Below are 20,631 nucleotides of genomic sequence, written 5' to 3'. Positions count from 1 at the left end.
ACAGAAACAGCTATGTGATGTACACACTTGCCCAACTGTGGTTTTAGTTTACCCAATTAACTTATTGTGATGGAGCAGGGCTGGCAGTAGCCGTTGGGGCAATGCAGGCAGCTTCCTGGGGCAGCAGAATTCAAGTGGTAATAAGGAAATGGATTGAGGAATACAGTTACTGCCCCCATCAACCAGATGTTTGGGACAAAGGGTATGTCCCAACTTCACAGGTTTCCCAAATGGCCCCCATTTGCTTCTGGAGCAAGGGAAAGGGACTGTAATCAGGGGAGAAACACACAAATAACAGAACATACTTATGCCTCCAAACACACACGACTTTGTGCAACAAGATGAGGGGGACAGCGAAATAATTTTTTTGCCTAGGGCAGCAAAAATAACTCCAGCCAGCCCTGTGGTAGGGACTGAGGTATATTGGAAGCTGCCCAGGGCTTTGTGCAGTAGAAGACCGCCCTGAGTCATATTTGGCGCCTGGAACGCCACATCAAAATGCCCGGTTTATGTGCTGGAGTCTGCAAGATGCCCCGGGGGCATCTGAGGACGGGGAACAAACAACACTGTTTGTATGAAAGCTGCTTCCTCTACACCTACCCTGCCCTGCGACATAGTTCTGCCCCCAGCGCACAACACCATTTTGCCTCTTCCTCTCCTTCACACAGGTTTACAAAGCAAGTCACCCAGAAGCCAGAATGGGTTGTGGGGTGTACATTATCTGGTTTTTGCATGCTTTCTCCAAAGCCCCAACTCTGCCCAGTGTGCTGCAATGGTTGTGTGTGTGTGGCCCAGCGGAGAAGCAGGGATCTGCTGTCGCTTAAGGTTCAGGTGGCCTCAGTGGCTTGGAATGCCTCCCATCACCTTCGGCTAGTGGCCCACTGTCTGGACAGTGACAGCCTAACCTCTGGTAACCTCTAGCTTGGATTACTGCAACATGTTATACGTAGGGCTGCCTCTGAAGATGGTTTGGAAGCTTCAGCTGGTGCAGAATTCAGCAGCCAGGTTGCTCACTGAGCACACCACACTGATTCTGGTCTGACTGCACTGGCTGCCAATTAGTTTCCAAGCCCAATTTAAAGTGATGGTTTTGACCTATACAGCCTTGAACTGCCCAGGACCACAATACCTGAAGGACTGCATCTCGCCCATATAAACTACCTCTGACTCTGCATTCATCATCTGAGGCCCTTCTTCATTTGCCTCCTCCATGTGAGGTCCGGAGGGTGGCAACACAGGCCTTCTCTGTAGTGGCCCCCCATCTGTATAATGCTCTCCCCAAGAAAGTTCGCCTACTGCCTTCACTATATATATTTTAGGTGCCAGACGAAAATGTTCCTCTTCAAGCAGGCCTTGGGCTGATGGATATTCTACAGCCTTTTAAATGTGTCTAGGCAGCATCTTAAAAAGCAGAGACATCACCTTGCCAACAAAGGTCCATATCGTTAAAGCTATGGTTTTCCCAGTAGTGATGTATGGAAGTGAGAGCTGGACCATAAAGAAGGCTGATCGCCGAAGAATTGATGCTTTTGAATTATGGAGCTGGAGGAGACTCTTGAGAGTCCCATGCACTGCAAGAAGATCAAACCTCTCCATTCTTAAGGAAATCAGCCCTGAGTGCTCACTGGAAGGACAGATCCTGGAGCTGAGGCTCCAATACTTTGGCCACCTCATGAGAAGAGAAGACTCCCTGGAAAAAACCATGATGTTGGGAAAGATGGAGGGCACAAGGAGAAGGAGACGACGAGGACGAGGTGGTTGGACAGTGTTCTCGAAGCTACCAGCATGAGTTTGACCAAACTGCGGGAGGCAGTGGAAGACAGGAGTGCCTGGCGTGCTCTGGTCCATGGGGTCACGAAGAGTCAGACACGACTAAACGACTAAACAGCAACAATAATGGCGGACAAACGTCAGCTCCCTTGGCCAGTAAAGCGAGATGAGTGCCGCAACCCCAGAGTCGTCTGCGACTGGACTTAACTGGCAGGGGTCCTTTACCTTTTTATGAGACGGGGGGAGGGGTCTGTTCTGCTGCTTTGTTTCACTTATTTACTTGTTTTTATCCTGTATTTTTATTCTGTGAACAGCTCTGACATCTTATGAAGAAGGGCGGTATATATATACAACAAACAAACAAGCCCCGCTGGGATCTGCCCAGCAATGCTACTGATGCTGCAACTGCTATCCCACATCTGCTATCCCACAGAATTTTGGCAGTGGCATCAGTACAGCACCAACCCATGGCTGCACCATTCCGGGCTTATACAATGCAAGCGAACTTGTTCCAAGGGATGCAAGTGTTAACAGATCAACAGCCAACTAATACTGTAGAGCATAGCCAATGTGATGTTATTGGACAGCAAATCCAATCGTACCTGACCACTGTCCATGCTGTCTGGGGCCCAATGAGAACTGGAAGGCCAGCAAAATCTGGAGGGCACCACATTGCCTGCCTCAATAGCAGGTCACAGTCGCTGAATACAATGGCAGGTTACTGTTCATTAGCATCACCACCGTGTCAGTTAATCAACAGGCCTGACCACGAATAAAAACCTTTGCACTCCCGAAATGCCCAACCCCACACTGGCCAATCACCCACTCCAGCATCTGATTTGACAAACCAATAAATGTGATCGTGGCTTTTTCTTTTGGTTTGTATATCTCAAGTTGGTAGCTACCTTGCCCGTCCTGATGAAATGACTGTACTAAGGTTACCAAAATAATAATCACAACAGCTGATACCCACTGGTATTCCACTGAACTCAAAATGCACTTGCTTTTTAAAACCTTGGTACTTCATAATGCCGATAAGTCCCGAAATTGTTTCTCATCAAAGCCACGAGTTTGATGTGTTACAGCAACAAGGAATATTTGAAACTCTCACATGAAGCTAGAATACAAGGGGTGCATTTGTTCACTTTCTGTATTATTAATAACTTAACTTAATTCATCAATTTATAGACTGCTTACTGTTTAAAAAAATACTATTATGTGGTTTACAAAGTAAACACCACAAAATTATAAAGTAAAAATACAAATATTCCCTTCAAGGTCTTCAAAAGGGGCATCTCACTGAGATTTGATAATATGTCATTTTATTTCAATTTGAAGAACCCATTAACCAGTTAAAAGCCAGAAAGTTAATCATTTCGAACATTTTGTTTAACTGGGCTACTCATATAATCCCATCCTGTTCTGTCACGAATGGTTATGGCAGAAAATGGAGACATTTCTTTCATCTTACCCTGTGCCGACACCGCCTCATTGCTTCCTGCTTTCCTTATACTTTACAAGGTGTATTGTTTAGTTAGGGAAAACTGTTTTAAAATGGATTTAAAACATTAATAATAAAAGGAAATAATATGCAGATATTGGGCTGTATTAAGTGACCATGTCCCACCAGAAGAAGGATTTCTGTTTGTGCAATCGGACGCCCCCCCCCCGCCCCAGCTGGCCTGTAACCCAGGCCCTCCAGAAACTGCTCCAGAGGGTTGGGAGAAGCCCTAGAACAGAAGGGGGGCAGGAGAGAGGAGAACCCCATTTTGTGCAAGCAGAAACCCTTGTGCATAGTGCTACAATGGATCCTACCCATTCGCTGCAGGATGAAGATGTTAATTACCCACCATACAAAAGGAGGCTCAGGTAAATCAGAGAACATGTGCCTTTTCCCAATGCGTCCTCTCTGGCCATTGATGAGAGCATGTGCGCTTCCGCATGCATCAAAATGTAGGAGTGAGGCCCCTGAACTATTCTTAAGAGCGGCGGTTTTCATCCTTTCTTTAGGGATCCCTTTGATTTGCTTGCCATGCAACCACATATGCCAAGGAAACTCCTGACAAGAATCATGGTGCACACATCAAATTCAAAAGGAGCACTGGGGAGGCCTGCAGGAGACTCATCCTGAACTGAGAGACCTCTCAGAAGAGGATTGGGTGACTGGATCTGGTCATAGGCCGCATCCTTATCTCTCCCACCCATGGCACAGGTGCCTTGGTTTTTGTTCATGGCGCTGTGCATGGGGCTTTCTTTGCAAGCTCCGACTATCAGCTAAATGCCAGCCCTTGCAACTCGCTTTTGCACCTAACCATGTCTTCATCTGTAGGGCTGGAGTTTTCCTACTGCTGTTCTCAGAACTCAGCCAAAAGCTCCCTGGAGGCTCTGCATTGATGGAGAAGTTTGGAAGCCACAGCAAAGTTGTCAGAGGGATGTTTGTTCACCCTCACTCATCTTCTCATTCAGGAACCCCTCACATGCTTCCAGGGAACTCTGGGAAATGCAGCCTTAGAAAAATGCTTAAACACGGGAAAAAGGTAAAGGTTAAGGGACCCCTGACCATTAGGTCCAGTTGTGGCCGACTCTGGGGTTGCGGCACTCATCTCGCTTTATTGGCCGAGGGAGCTGGCGTACAGCTTCTGGGTCATGTGGCCAGCATGACTAAGCCGCTTCTGGCGAACCAGAGCAGCACACAGAAACGCCATTTACCTTCCCCCTGGAGCGGTACCTATTTATCTACTTGCACTTTGACATGCTTTCGAACTGCTAGGTTGGCAGGAGCAGGGACCGAGCAACAGGAGCTCACCCCATCGTGGGGATTTGAACCGCCGACCTTCTGATCGGCAAGTCCTAGGCTCTGTGGTTTAACCCACAGCGCCACCTGCGTCCCTAAACACGGGGTAGTAGCAACACAACTACTCCCATAGTCTAAAAAAGCCAACAAGTCTAAAAAGCCAACAAGGACAGCAGCCCTCTCTTTCACTGGAAAGTTGGAAAATAGTGGGGCCCAGGGTAAGGTATACTAGCTCCCCACCTCAAAGTTGGGTGACAGTTCAGACTTCTCTGTCCTGCAAGCCCTTGGGTTGGGCAATAGGTTCCAGAACTACAGGGCCTCTGTATGTCTTCTAGAAATGAAAGATGGTATATCATCATCACCATCATCATCATCATCAACAGGGCATCCACTTACAGGAAATGCAACGTGCTAAGGAAACAACAGGACTCCAATTTGCAGGTATGTTGATTTATATGCATTGGCGCAGAGGAGGAAGTCATGGCTATAATTTAAATAGAAATGCACCTCATTGTGCATTTCATAGCGGTGACCTGTCTGCTTCGGTCTGCTGCAAAGGTGCTAATTAACTGCTGATGGGCCACTTGAAAGGTCCCTCCCTTGCTCTCAGATCTTTACACAGGACCTGGACCACAGGGCATCTTCGAATAAAGGACCTTCCTCTGTACAATAGGGCACTTGCCCACAGGACCAGAAGTAACCCTGGGCCTCATAGGCATGGCTTGGAGTCAAGGAGGAGGAAGAAACTTTGGATTTTGTTTCGTTTTAAATGTTTCTTTGTTGTTCCCACCCAGCCCCCTTCATCCGCAACCTTCCAGGCCTCTCTCTCTCTTTTTTATCAAACTTTACCATTTCAGATACTTTATTTGAGAAGGGGGGGGGGATGAGGAGTGAGGTGAGGTGGGGGGAATTTAGCTCCAGCACTCCTTCCTCTTGGCCTCCTGGCTCCAGCTTGCGAACAAAGCCCCCATTTACTGCCTGAATATCACACTTATGTTTAAGGTATTTCCACCAGAAAAGAGAGAGACAGAAAAAAATCCCAAACCTTTTTCCATGACCGAATTAGCTCACTTTTTTTTATGGCTAGCAAGCTGAGGCCTGTCTCGCAGACGGCAGAGCAGGAAAGTCTGAGCAAGCCTTGCATTTCCCACCACCACCCCACCCGCTTCGCACCCCCTCATCCCCTTAGCATTGGGAGGGGAGGGGAAATTGCTGCACAGGCATCTGGCTTAACATACACACACACACACACAGTTCCAATGAACCCGTTTTGTACAGGAAGGCAAAAAAAGGGAACAGGATGGATGAGTGACAAGCTGGGAAAGAAAGCCTTGGACTTGCAGCACATGGAATAATATAGGAACACAATGGGATTCAGCAGCATTCAGGGACTTGGGGGCCACTCCTGAAAATCCTGGCATCAACACTGGCAAAACCATTAAAATGCCCCAAGCCTACCCTGCATCAGATTCCGGAGCTCTTCAGCCTGGCATTTCTTCCCCGTCCATCCCAAGAGATTCAGTGGCTAGATAAGCCATCAGCAGCTCTCTTCCCTTCCAGCACCCAAGCTTAAATTGCTAGCTCAGCCTTTCATTCATGTCACATGTCCACCAAGACTCTTGCCCCTGGCAATGTCCAGACCTAAATTAAGGTTTGATTTCTCAAAGCAAGAGGTCTTGCAGTTCATGCCCACCTTCATGTCACACCCGTTGACCCCACATTTTGGGCTCAAAAAACCTGGCAGTTGGGAAGATGCACTCTGCGCATGTTCAGGGGCCCTTTCACGCTACCTGATCAGGGGCTGAGTCCTAGTACAGGCCCAAGGGATCAGATTAAAACTGCTCTCATACCGCTTCATTTTGCTGCTGTGCTGTGCTGCTTAGTTCAGCACCTGTCCCTTCCTCAAGTCCCTACAGCAGCCACAGACAGAACTCCTTTCTCTGCTTCTGCTTCTGCTGCTGCATTCAAAATTCTGGCCCTTAAACAGTCAGGAGCAGTGAGGGCCAGACATGACTTTGGGAGAGTCTTCTCTTTTTAAAGTTAAAAGTTAGACTTGCCCTAGTCTAAATCGCTCTCCTTATACAGACACACACGCACGCACACCACACCACACACACTTATACACATCTCACTTGCACACGACCACATTTATGCGGGTCGCAGTGAAATAAACAAACAAACAGACTGGCCTTCCCTAGCTCAGGGCTGCTGCCCAAGTGAGGGAAAACAGACTTTGTTTGACCAGCGGCGCAGGGCAGGAAGCGCCTTCTCCCTGCCTCCACTGCATGCCCATGCCCCTATCCTGGCACCAATTCTGCTGAGGGTCCTTCTCGGCCTTTGCCCTCCATGGCCAGCCACCACTGCACAAACTAGCCCCTGCCCAGTAGTTAGGGGAAACGTGTGGATCCCTGTGGGCTTCTTTCCATGGAGTCCTCACTTATTTAGCTGCTTTTTCATGTCCATGTTATCTTATCCCAGGGGTCAGCAACCTTTTTGAGCCGTGGGCCGGTCCACTATCCTTCAGACCATGTGGTGGGCCGGACTATTTTTTTTTTGGGGGGGGGAATGAACGAATTCCTATGCCCCACAAATAACCCAGAGATGCATTTTAAATAAAAGCACACATTCTACTCGTGTAAAAACACCAGGCAGGCCCGACAAATAACCCAGAGATGCATTTTAAATAAAAAGACACATTCTACTCATGTAAAAACACTCTGATTCCTGGACCATCTGGGGGCCGGATTGAGAAGGCGATTGGGCAGCAGCCCCCGGGCCTTAGGTTGCCTATCCCTGTTTTATACCATGTGGATACTTGGGTGAAAAGGAAAGCCCTTCTGCAAGGACTCTTCCCACCTACAAACTGGAACCACATCATGACGAATGGCACTGGGGAAGGTCACCCTTTAGCCGTACAGTGGTACCTCAGGTTACATACACTTCAGGTTACATACGCTTCAGGTTACAGATTCCGCTAACCCAAAAATAGTACCTCAGGTTAAGAACTTTTCTTCAGGATAGGATGAGAACAGAAATCGGGCTCTGGCGGCGCGGCGGCAGCAGGAGGCCCCGTTAGCTAAAGTGGTGCTTCAGGTTAAGAACAGTTTCAGGTTAAAAATGGAACGAATTAAGTACTTAACCCAAGGTACCACTGTATAAGGATTGGATACACCAAGCGCTTGTTGGGAGAAAATACATATATATACAGTGGTACCTCGGGTTAAGTACTTAATTCGTTCTGGAGGTCTGGTACCTCAGGTTAAGTACTTAATTCATTCTGGAGGTCCGTTCTTAACCTGAAACTGTTCTTAACCTGAAGACCACTTTAGCTAATGGGGCCTCCTGCTGCAGCCGCGCCGCCGGAGCCCAATTTCTGTTCTTATCCTGAAGCAAAGTTCTTAACCTGAAGGGCTAAAGTCACCGGAAAGACAGAAGCTCAGCTTGTGCTTCCACACCAGCTCCTCTTTCACACCAGGCGCGAGCCCAGAACGCTGCGGTGTGCACAGGTGTGGCAAGTTCCATCCCCGCGCTGGGGTCAAATAAGGGATTTCACAGGGCGGGTAGGGCCAGCAGGGATACGAACTGGCTCACCTGGTATGGGTGGGTGAGCGCTGCTCCTCCTCCCTCAGGCGTGTGTCCAAGAGCAGGCACGGAAACAGGAGGTGCCAGTCCGGTGGCTTCGGCAGCCAGGAGGGTGGTGCCCGACGCCTTGAAGGGAGGTGAGGCTGTTTTGCTGATTATTCCCCAAGTCAGGATTTGCATGGCACCGCTTCTGAGGGCTTGGCTGCATCCGCCGGCCTCCTGCCCTCACTTCCCTGAAATGTTATCCTAGCAGAGGGGACTCCGCGCTGGCCAGCCCACTTTCGAAGTCCCTCCATCTTGGAACTCCCCCATCTCTCCCTCTCTCACACGTCCTTGGAACCACCCAACACACAAAACTCCCTGCCACCGCCACCTCCTGTTTGGCTGGATTCGAACCAGAAATGTCAAAGCCCACACCCAATCCAACCCGCTCACACACACACGCACACCCCACCCCACTGCTTTTAGGACAGACTGACAATGCAGCATTCACATCGTCCTGTCAAGAGGTGTTGTGCTTACGGGCCCTGGGGGTGTTGTGGAGAGGTGAGTCAGGGCCAGGACACCAAGGAGAGAAGAGTGAGAGTTGGCGTGGGAAACCAGGCAAGACTGTGCGAGGGTGTGGGCCACAAGGGGGAGAGAGGTGGGGCCGCAGCTGGATTCTAGAACAACCATCGCCTACATGGAGGAGGGAAAGAACCCAACCGCTTTATTTAGGTGGCGGTGGGGAGACTGAGACATGCTGCGTGCTTGCCAGAGGTACAAATCAGGGCACATCCTCTCTCTCTCTCTCCCACACACACACAGCCCTCTCTCACACATACACGCATATGTACATATCTCAGGGCAACAGCTAACTTCTCAAACTCTGTGCACTCTCTCACTTTGGCACAATGTTTGGTTTCCTCATGTACATGACTGTTCTGCGCCCCCGCCCCCGGCTATAACACTGTGGTGCTCAGTTCATGCAACCAAGCAGTAGAGCAGGAGTGTTTCAATAACCAGAGGTGGTCGCGATGTTGTTGTTGTTGATTAGTCGTTTAGTCGTGTCCGACTCTTCGTGACCCCATGGACCAGAGCACGCCAGGCACTCCTGTCTTCCACTGCCTCCCGCAGTTTGGTCAAACTCACGCTGGTAGCTTCAAGAACACTGTCCAACCATCTCATCCTTTGTCGTCCCCTTCTCGTTGTGCCCTCCATCTTTCCCAACATCAGGGTCTTTTCCAGGGAGTCTTCTCTTCCCATGACGTGGCCAAAGCATTGGAGCCTCAGCTTCAGGATCTGTCCTTCCAGTGAGCACTCAGGGCTGATTTCCTTCAGAATGGATAGGTTTGATCTTCTTGCAGTCCATGGGACTATCAAGAGTCTCCTCCAGCACCATAATTCAAAAGCATCAATTCTTTGGCGATCAACCTTCTTTATGATTCAGCTCTCACTTCCATACATCACTACCAAGGCACAAACAACATAAACCAGGGCAACAGCTACAGCCATCTTATCATCAGCCCTGGTGGTGAAGCCTGTGAAGAACTGTCTCCACAACCATGTCTCTTGACCGCCATTGGGTGCACATGAAGAAACTCCCTTACACAGGAACCGGCAGAACTGTCTGAAATAATACACTTTCAAAGAACAGCTTCTACCAGAGATCGTGATGCTTTGGAGGTGTGTCTGCACAACAGCTTTAAACCACTTCCATCCCCGTTTGACCAATCTGCCTCCCAGCCGAGGAAACTCGACAGCAGCAGTTCTTGCAGAAAGCGCTAGGAATCTCAAGCAAAGACTTCTTAGCACCCTTACACAATGACACTACCCGCAATTCTTTGGGGCCAGATTACGACGATTGCATCACTTTCAAAGCTGTCTAAACTTGTAGCACAGACCCCGATCCCTGCCATGCCAGATATCCACAGGCCCAACAGCAACTGCAGTGATCCCAGCACAGATCGCTGCTAGCATAGACTTACCGGCAGAAGTAACTCAAGCGGGACGGCAACAACAAAAAGCCAGCGCAGGGAGGATGAAGACAGATATAACACATATGTACCGTATATAACTCACAACACAGTGCTCAGGTGCAGAGTGAAGCCAGCTTCCTCATTGGCTTTGTAACCAAAATGACTAACGTGCTATTCAGAAAACTGAATGCCGGCTCAGCCAGTCATCTTTCTCCTCCACCCATCCTTCAAGCATACTGTTTATTTATTTATTTATTTTTAAAGTGTTGCATGAAGATTCATATATTTCTGTTCAAACTTCTCTCCCCACAATGACATTTTAAAAAGATTTCTTTTTTGTTTTCAGTGCAAAGCTGCTCCAAGGGTTTTTGGTAACATCATATCAACACTGCGTGCAGCCAGCTGCTGTTTCAAACTTGGAGAACCATTCCATTTTCAGGGTTCAGTTCTGGAGAGAAATATAACCCAAAATCAGAAGTTGGTTTCTGCCAATTGAGATCTGGCTTCCCCACCCACCACCGCTTCTTTTTCTGGTCTTCTTGGCTACATAGTCTGCAAGTTCCTTAGGACAATATCCCTGCAGGTACATGGCAGCAGAACATGAACCTATGATAATAATGGACTGACACAGCCAGAAGGATGACCAGCAGAAGTTAGGATTCAGAGCACTGATTGTTTTGATGCTTCGGGGTGCACCTAGAACAGGCATATGCAAACTCAGCCCTCCAGATGTTTTAGAACTACAACTCCCATCATCCCTAGCTAACAGGACCAGTGGCCAGGGATGATGGGAGTTGTAGCCCCAGAATATCTGGAGGGCTGAGTTTGCCTATGCCTGACCTAGAATGAAAAATTTTCCCACCTCAGAATTTTTCATGCTTTAAACTACAATAATGGAACATGGTATCAGGAAAAAGAAAGGGGTTGCGTTCCCATTTCTCTGTCCTCCACGTGGACTGCGAAGCCCTTAATTCATCCTATCAGCACAAGCTGTAGCTTGCGATCCAATAAATATACTCAAGTCCCATGTGGAAGTGCCCTTAGGCTATGTAAAAAAGGCAGCGCTCTCTCTAGGAAGAGATACCTTTCAATACAGGGGTTTAATGCTACAGTCACCTATTTGAACTGTGCCACCTGTGCTGATCTTCCTAGTCTGTTTGGATTAGCCGTATTCAGAATAGGTGTCAGCACAGCCCCCTCTGCTCCTTGAGGATATCAGGTGTGTAGATTCAGCATACCTGACAACACCTCGCACACTCCTGCACCGGGAAGCACTTTTAGGAACATTAGGTTCACGCAACAAGCAACACAACTTGATTTTTCATCTGGTAGATTTGTATATGCTGAGTTGTCCACAAGACACATGTCCCAGGTTGATGCAGCTAGCTAGGGGCACCAGTTCACTCTTTGGATATTTTTCAAGGTGCGCTGTGTGTCTCACTGCTTTACAGAAGCTTGACCCATTCATGAAACACACAGAAGATGTCAGCTCATTCACTGAAAAAGAAAGAACTGCCTGTATTATGGTCCTAAATCCGAGATGAAAAACTGCTCTGTTTCTCTGTCTGCTTCCCTGACAAATGTTGGATCTCATGCCTCCTGTTTTGCTTTCGAGCTCCCACCCTCCCCTTGACAAAGTAGCCCAAGTATCTGTAGCTTGTCCGAACTTGCAACATACCACATGACAGAGTTTTTCCTCTCTCTGCACCAAGCCGTTGCCCACCACCTACCCGAAGTATGTCCTTGGCTGTACCACACAAACTATGGCCATTTCTCCCCACGTCCCGCCAAAACGATTCATGTACACAGGGGCTGTACTGTGTCTGTGCATGGCAGCTGTGCCCTTACAGCTTCTTAAGGCCTAGGGCTGCATCAGATGAATGCTACATACACGCATGCATGCAAGCAACAGGGAAATCCAGCACTATGGCCATGAGCACATCTTTATTTTCCAAAGTCTGTTGTCCACATGGGTTTTTTTAATCTTTTCGGATGGGTGTTCAAGGGCTGAGCCAACATTTCCTTTCTCTTTGTTCCTGACCTGCAGCTCATGAGTTCACAGCCTAGTTGTCCTTCAAGGTTAAGACTAGGCATTGTTGGTGTGGATCAGATTTAATAACGACCCCTGGGATAAGGACTGTGGGTAGCATAACACACCATTTAATAACTTCCTTGCTCACCAGAACGATTCTCAACATTCAGCAGGGTGTCTCTAAGGTCTAACTTCTGCTATGTCCTAACACAAGTTGGATATGGTAGCAGGTTCCATATCTCAGGATTATATCCCAACCTAGCGAGGCAGGTACTTCCATTACTCAATCTTAAGCAGAGTATGTCACTTAGTGGTCAACTCAAACCCACCACAGCCTTGGGGAGCATAGCAAGAACATGTCAATCCTTTGGACAGCACACTCCTGCTTCTTCCATTAGACCTCAGTTCCTTTGTCAATGGTGCAAGAGAGACAATGGATTTATGAAGCAACAGAGGGATGGTGAATCGTTTGTGCCAGGGCAATGATATTCTCCCCAGTTTCCTACTGACACCACCTGCCCCTGCTTTTGTTTATAAAAAGGGCAGGGTGGATCTACAAAAACCACTTCGCTGCATTGTTTTCTAGGAAGCAAATCATGCTTCTGGGAAGCTCCTATCCACATGAATCTCACTGCTTTCAGGCTCCCCAACACTAAAAAGGTGACGTCTTTCTAATACAACTTCTCAATCAGTGGGGCAGGGCGTGCCAACTCATTTGTAGATAGGGGAAACTGTGGAGGCCACCATGCAGCAATGATGCACATGCTCTCCCTTCCACCAGGAATTGGGCTTGGGAAAGGTGTTTTTTTTTTTTACTTTTTCTCAAGTTATTGGGGGGAGGGTTTTAATCTTTATGGGGAGCGCAAGTCAGAAGGCAAGAGATAACCTTCCCTCCACAGCTGCAAGCTCCGGGAAGACCACCCTCCTCTTGAAGCCAGTGGAAGGTCTCTTTCAAGCCTAATTTCAGCAAGGGGCAACAGGACCCTATTGTGGGTGCAAGGGAAGGTCTCTGTGGGCACATGCACACCAACAGGTGCCACACTGGATATCTATGAGCAAGGAGACCTAAGAGACCAGACCAAATATCCTGACTCATCCTTCTAATGTGCCACCTCTACTGAAAAAGGAGGGGACCTGAAGTTAGGCTGTGTCCACACTCCTGTTTGCTGGGCACGTAACTGCATTTCCAGGGCTGGGTTTTTAATCTGAATTCACACAGCGTTATCCAAAATGCACGCGTGTCCTGTACTTTGTTATAAGATACTAGTGTTTGGTGTGTTGTTTCTCAAACCAGCCTCACACCAATGGGAGTCCTTAAGCCTTTCCTGATTAGTCTCTAGCCAAGGTGTGAACACACTTAGAATGCTGCTATGAAAAGAGAACGGATTCTGCTTGTTACTCCATTCAGCACTTTGGGAAGGGAAGAGCTCAATCAACCTTATTTTGGCCAGCAACCTTTTTTTTAACTAGCTGTTTTCCTCCCCTTTCGGGCCAGCATGAGAAGCTGTTAAGATATATTTTTTAAAGCCAGAAGAGCAGCAAGGGAAAGTGGGCCAAGGAATGGACAGGGATAGGCAGAGCTGCCTGAGCTAAGTAAACCCGAATTCAGCAAGCAGAATTATTCAAATTAAGTACATCTGCATGCATTGCTTACTTTGCATGGAGTCCAAATAGAAGCCCAGGAGAGGGAGCAGTAAATTATGGGATGGAGAGGACTGTAGGGAACAACAATGCCCTACTTTTGGACCACCATCGCTCCCCTAGTTTGGACCTTCCTTGGATGATGCTCACACATTTTCACTCTCTATAACCTCAAGGGCAAGAAATTTGTGTGTATATAGATATCACTTCAGGCTTTTTATTACAATCAAATGGTGTATAAATTTTTCTTTCTGAATCAATGCTAGTATCTATATCTGTATCCATGGGATGTCCAATTCTTTGCAAACACAGCAAGTTTTTTTGACACACTGCACACACAAAATGCTAGTGTGATGGTACCCAATACGATTTTTTTAAAAAGTGAAGAGCCTTTGGAAGTAGGTATTTATTTCCCACGAGAGCCATGATTTGCCATAGCCTGGGTCTACAAACACTTACAGTCCATTTAAAGCAACACCCTCCAACACACATCATCATGAGAACTGCAGTTTACTACTCACATTTCCTAACACCATTTACAAACTACGGTTCCCAGGATTCTTTGGGGAGGGGGACACACCATGTACTTTTAAATGCATGGCGTGCAGGCAGCCTCCAGCTGGTAGCCACCCCATGGCTACCCTTCTATATAGCCTTTAATAGAGACATCTCAACATACAGTGGTACCTCAGGTTAAGAACTTAATTCGTTCCAGAGGTCCGTTCTTAACCTGAAACTGTACTTAACCTGAAGCACCACTTTAGCTAATGGGGCCTCCTGCTGCCGCTGCACAATTTCTGTTCTCATCCTGAAGCAAAGTTCTTAACACAAGATACTATTTCTGGGTTAGCGGCGTCTGTAACCTGAAGCGTATGTAACCCGAGGTACCACTGTACCTCCAAGACAAAGCATCACACCCAGCTTTGCGAAGTAGGTCAGTGCTATCCCCATAGGGCAAGTGCAGAAACAAGAGGCCCACATGACTCACATGGGGAGGCAGGAGGCTGGACAAAATCCAGAAATGCTGATTCCTTACCTAGCCTCTGGAAATGCAATCCCTAGCCAGCGTTCCGCTGACCCGTGGAGAGAAATAAGAAGTCCTGCTGCTCACAGACACTTCCAAGGAGGCGAGTTCACACCCTGGTAAGAAAGGCTCGCTACCTCCTGCTATCGAGCCCTCTGGCCAGGGTATGGGCACTTTATTAGTGCAGAGGGCCTCATCAGGATTTTACAAGCCAAGAGTCACAATTAAAGAAGCATTATTTCCATTCCACATTCTTTTCATCATCTCATTTTTTTTTTCACATGACAAAGCTACAGCTGTTAGACACTTATTTCAAGAGGAGTTGATTTCAAAACGTGCTCCAGAGAACCCCGCAGTTCTTTGGAAGTGCACCAGACGTTTCTCAATAAGAAGGTCAGCGTTGGCAAACAAGGGTCCTTGAATGGCCGCTCACCCACCATTACCAATCTCCTCCTGGAATGTGCAGGGGGAGAACTGTGTTCTGAGGCTCATATGGGGCTACAGCAAAGCAAAAGAGACCTGGATGATGCCCTGTATGAACGGGGATCATACTCTAGGTCAGGAATGGAGAACCTGCGGCCCTCCAGATGTTGTTGGACTCCAACTCCCATCAGCCCCAGCATGGCCAACAGTCAGAGATGATGGGAGTTGTAGTCCATCAACATCTGGAGGGCTGCAGGTTGCCCGGCCCTGCTCCAGTACATGTTTTCAAACATGGTCTTCAGCCACAATGTGTTGACCAAAACATGAGAAAACAAAAATAGGGTGTGTTGTTTTCACATTGTGGACGGTTTTTTTGAGCTGCTTTGGAACTGCTGCTGTTGCAATGTGTGTGTTGCTTTGTGCTGTGTTTTCTGTTTTGTAATAAAAGGCAAAAAACAAACCAACCCCAAAATGGAGGGAGAGGAACTGGTCTCCAGTGCTTTCAAACCTGGGAGTCACTTTTGACCCAAACAAGCATTTTGGGACACATTCCTTAATTTTATTTTATTTCTTTTTGGTGTGGTGGCACTGCTGCTTGTGCCTCATCTCACATCAGCTCAAGAGCCAGCAGTGTGTCTCAGTTCCAATGCTCTAGAACAGAGATGAGGAACCTGTGGCTCATCGGACATTGGTGGACTTCTAAATCCCACCCCCACTGACTATTGGCAAGGTTAGCCACCCTTGCTCTACAACATTTACCAGAATCCTCTGCATTCTGTATAAGTTTTACTGGACTGAATTCTGGCTGTTTACCATACCTTCTTAATAAATTTTGGCAACTTATTTCTACAACTACGACTGCCACAGTGACTACTACTATTTTGCATGCCGGTGCCTGCAGCCTGCTGCATGTTGCACAGAACACACACACACACAAAGTGAAGGAACACTGTCTTCACTCAGAGTTGACACTAAAACTCTGGACACCTAAGAGCAGATTGCACAAAATTGCAGCTTCTGCTCACAGCAAATGATTCAGATGACAAGGGAAAGGAGTCTCCGGGAACACAGGCAAAGAACAACAACAACAGCCACCGTAAGAAAGCAAACGGTAACTATCAACCCTTAGCAGAATGGTGGGGAACCTGGTGGCCTTCCACATGTCGTTGAACTACAATTCCCATACTCCGTGATCGTGACCAGTGGTGGCTAGGGTTAGAGGGCTGCAGGTTGCAAACCCCTGAATCAGAGGGACCGAACTAGAGCAGGGGGAAGAGGGAGGAAATAAGGCTTGGAAAAGGAGTGCTGGGAGTGGAGGAAGATAAGATCAGCACGGTCATGAGAACTAGAAACATCTTTTAAATAAAATAAACTCAAATGAGAACCACACAGATGTGTGTTGGGGCAATATGCAGCCCCTGCTCACTGTTTTCACATCATGTGATCAATCCCTTTAAAAGAAAAGCAGTACCAACACACCTGCAGCCAACCTGAAGTGACTAGCAAGGGGCCAGATCAGGCAAAAGACTCAGACAGAAAACCTGGGTTCCAAGACGCACTCAGCCATGAAGCTCATTTGACTACCTTCAGTATCCCTCAGCCTAATCTAGGCTGCTGTGAGGATAACATGGCCAGGAATGCACCAAATATGCTGCCCTGAGCTAAGTGATGTCATAAAGGTAGGAGAAATTGCTCTGTTATGTGAGTTGTTCCCATGGCAGGCCACAGAGTAATAGGCACATCATGAACAGAACGAGATCTGCAGTCAGATCAACCTTGCAAATGAAGTCCTCAGAAGTTACTAGCCCACCCAGCCAGAGGGTCCTTTACAGCACAAACAAGACAAGACAAATCCAACACCTGTAATGTTTCCCTGCATGGATCGCCTAGACACAGTTTGCTACTCACCACAGGCAACCAGTCAAGAAGCTATTTACAAACCTGAATTTAATTGCACCTCTTTAACCGTTTATTTTTGGACAAATGTTCTGGCTAATGACTAAGGTCAAGGAAGTGTTCCATTCCACAGAACCAAAAGCCATCACAGTCGGGATTCAAGAAGAGTCCATCATTGCTAAGATGTCTCATTGCTGGGTCTTGGAAGTGAACCCAAATCCAGTTCCTTAGAGACGGGAAGACACTACTAGCCCATCTCCAGTCCAAGGTGAATTCTTGCCCATTTTTGCCCAAGCTAATAAGTAGGGAGAAGGTGGTCTCATTTTATGACCAAGGAGACACCTGATGGGAAGGGGAATCAGTTTTCCTTTCCACACAGTATTTCCATCTGCACAACCTGGAGAATCTAGACCTTGCTCTTCTTGAACAATACGTCAATTTAGCTGCATACCTGTCAGCCTTTCCTCCTCCATGTTTACAGTAGGGAGAATAGTCCCACCCTGCCACAATCAGCAGAAGATGCCCAGGTGCATTGCAAGCTTGGGAGGAAGAAGAGGAGAGATACAATGGGAAATGAAGTTGAATGATGGAGCAATCCCCAAATTTTCCTTTAGGGGGTGCTCACTTAAAAGAGCCAAACTGTACCTGGGTTCCATTTCCCCACTAAAAGCTTCACATACATAGGTTAATATGTAAATCTACAAGAACAGCCCAAGAGAGAGAGAGTGGGAGCGATTTCAAGGTCTGTGTGGGGTAACATACAGACAACCTGACGCTTATTTTTGGAATCCTATAAGGTCACCATGTACTTGACTGAGGGTCACACATCTGGGCCTTAGAATGAGCTCCATTGCTATGCTGGCGCCTAGAGAAGCTCACCAAGGTATTGCCTACTCAATAGATCAAGAACAGGGACAGAGACATGTTAGTCATGGCCATCGCCAGTCCAGCCCAAGCCAGCAGGCAACACGAGGTGGGCTCTTTGAACACACAACAAGTTGTTGTACACAGAACAAAAGTGAGGGAGAGACTGTGGTTTAGGCCAACAGCTACATATGGATGGATGTGTGGATGTCAACAGAGGTCTCTGTATGGGAGGAAAATCGGGGAATTGAAAAGTAAATGAATGGACAAGACGTTTTGTGATATGGCAGCTACAGGGTGGATTTATGGATGTCGAAAGAAGGCTTCCTTGCTCTGTTCCTGGCATAAACCAGGAATCGGTCAAGGAACAACTGTGGGATCCATAGCTGTCAACCTTCCCCTTTTTTGCAGGAAATTCCCTTATTCCAGCGTCGTTTCCCGCTGCTATCCCGGATTGTTAGATATCCCGTAGACTGTCCCCAGGACAGGTGAGGCTGCTGATCCCTTATTTCCAAATCTGAAAGTTGACAGCTGTGGTGGGATCTGAACCATCTCCCCCCCCCACCGCAATAGTTAATTATTGAATTAATTGAATGGCAATGGGTGCCAAGATGGCGGCACTGCTTACCTGGGAAGGCCACACACCCAACACAGAACTGAGCACTGGTAAGTCATGTGGCTATTATTTGGGGGGGAGGGGGGTATTATCCAAAGCACCCCGGAACTTCACAAAGAGTTTCCAGAAGGCAGCCTTCGATCAGCCCCGTCTTCCTCTGATGGCTCAGACGTCTGGAGACCCATCGCCCTTCCGCTCCACCCACTGCCCGGCTTTCCCCGCCAAAACAGAGCTGGAACCTTCTTCCCTCAGAAGAACCTCCTGCCCTTCTTGCTGGGAAGCACCTCTCCCTCAGGAGCGCCGTGGGCAGCCGAAGGCAAGGCGGCTCGGCGCCCCCCGCTTCCGCCTGCCTCCCTGCGCCATATGCCGGCCAGCTTCAGACGACGCGGGTTCGAGCAGCAGCAGAGATGCTCAAGGAGCAGGGGAGCAGGAAGGAGGCAGGTTCAAAAGAGCAACGGCGCCTCTCCGTCGGCGCGCGCAAAAACCCAGCCCGGGGTTTGCCCACCCTGCGCCCTCTTGACACAGCTGTGTCCGTGGCTGAGGGCGCCTTCTCACGATCAGAGGTCAGGAGCACAACACCCCAGGAGAAGACATCCTTCGAAGCCCTAAGCGGGATCACAGGAGAGCGACCACTGCAGGCCACCAAGTGGAGCCAGCTCACGCGCGCAGAGATGCCCTTGCACGCACTCCGCCCCGCTCACACGTGCACCGGCCCCAATGCCACACTCCACTCCATTCGGGCGCTCGGCAGTCGCTTGCCTCGCACGTGGGGCCGCCGAGCAGTCGCCAAGGTCTGTAGGCTCAAGAGACACCCGCTCTCCTCTCCCTCCCTCCATACACACGTGCGCGCTCCAACAGCCCGATCCCCCCACCCACAGCGCCACGCGAAAAGTTCCTTTCGAACAGCAGACTTCAAGGCCTCGGGAAGTCAAAAAGAAAAAGTCAGCAGATACGTGTCCACCACCCCACTGCCCCCCCCCCGCGCCACAAAAAGCCGGCGCAGTGGCGAGGAAAGTAAATCCAGATGCAGAACTCGCCATCTGACCTCTCACGCCTTCTGTCCAGGCCCCGCGTGCTGCCCACTCACCTGGTCGTCTGAGTGGGCTCGACACGCAGAGACAACACCTGGAGCCGGGGCAACTTTCCACGTCCCGTCTCTCTCTCCCTGCTGTTCCTGAGCGAGTGTGAGCCTCCCTCTCGCTGAGAATCACTCTCTCTCTCTCTCCTTTTTTTTTTTAACGTTCACTAAGAAATCATTATACTCGGCTATTCATAACCCCAGCAGATCATGTGACACAGCCCTGAAAATATACAGCACATTTTTTCAAAAACCACAGAATGACTTCAGGCGAAGACACGGAAAATATTTTCTCTCCTCCTCCTCCTCTCGCTGCTGCTGCTGCTGCTGCTGCTGCCGCTCCCCCCTGCGCCCAGGCGTCTGTCAGCTTGTCAAAAGGACTTGACATCAGGACTGTGTCGGTGGCACAGAGCGGAGTGCTTTCCTCCATCAAGAGAGGGAGGAAAGGGTGCATCCTGAGTCGGGACCTCACCTACAGAGGGACAGACAGACAGACAGACACACTTGTTTTCCTTGTGATTTTTTTTTAATATAAAAAAACCAGGAAGGAGAGACCAATCCACCAACTCTGGATTAGCACTTCTGCTGCCACAACCATAAACTAGTGCTCTGCGTTTAGGAGAGAGTTTGGGGCCATTTCAGAGTCTCCAAGGCAAGAATCTTACCAGGTGCAGTTTTTTAACTGTGTGGCAGGGAAAGACGACGTCCCTCTGAAGTTTAGCAGAAGTTTCTCTGAGAAAATCAGAAACTGCCTGCTAGTGATCTCTCTCTCTGTCTGTCTTGCAAACCTATATGTGCATCTGCTGAGATGGGTCAGCAAATGTTTTCATCAGGGGGCCGGTCCACTGTCCCTCAGACCTTAGTGGGGGGGGCGGACTATATTTGGGGGGGAATGAATGAATTCCTATGCCCCACAAATAACCCAGAGGTGCATTTTAAATAAAAGCACACAT

At 48.5% G+C, this 20,631-nt stretch overlaps 1 protein-coding gene across 1 annotated transcript in view; it reads right to left on the bottom strand.

The window, feature by feature from the left end:
* The window catches only part of RARG (retinoic acid receptor gamma), a 128,357-nt gene extending 108,582 nt beyond the window's left edge, over positions 1 to 19,775 (bottom strand). The window contains exon 1 of the mRNA XM_053373185.1: positions 19,688 to 19,775. The gene's annotated coding sequence lies outside the window, so the exon portion shown is untranslated. The remainder of the gene's footprint in view (positions 1 to 19,687) is intronic.
* Between the last annotated feature and the right edge of the window lie 856 nt (positions 19,776 to 20,631).

Source organism: Podarcis raffonei, chromosome 2 (genome assembly GCF_027172205.1).
Source record: "Podarcis raffonei isolate rPodRaf1 chromosome 2, rPodRaf1.pri, whole genome shotgun sequence".
NCBI lineage: Eukaryota > Metazoa > Chordata > Lepidosauria > Squamata > Lacertidae > Podarcis > Podarcis raffonei.
This window is presented reverse-complemented; position numbering and strand designations above follow the sequence as displayed.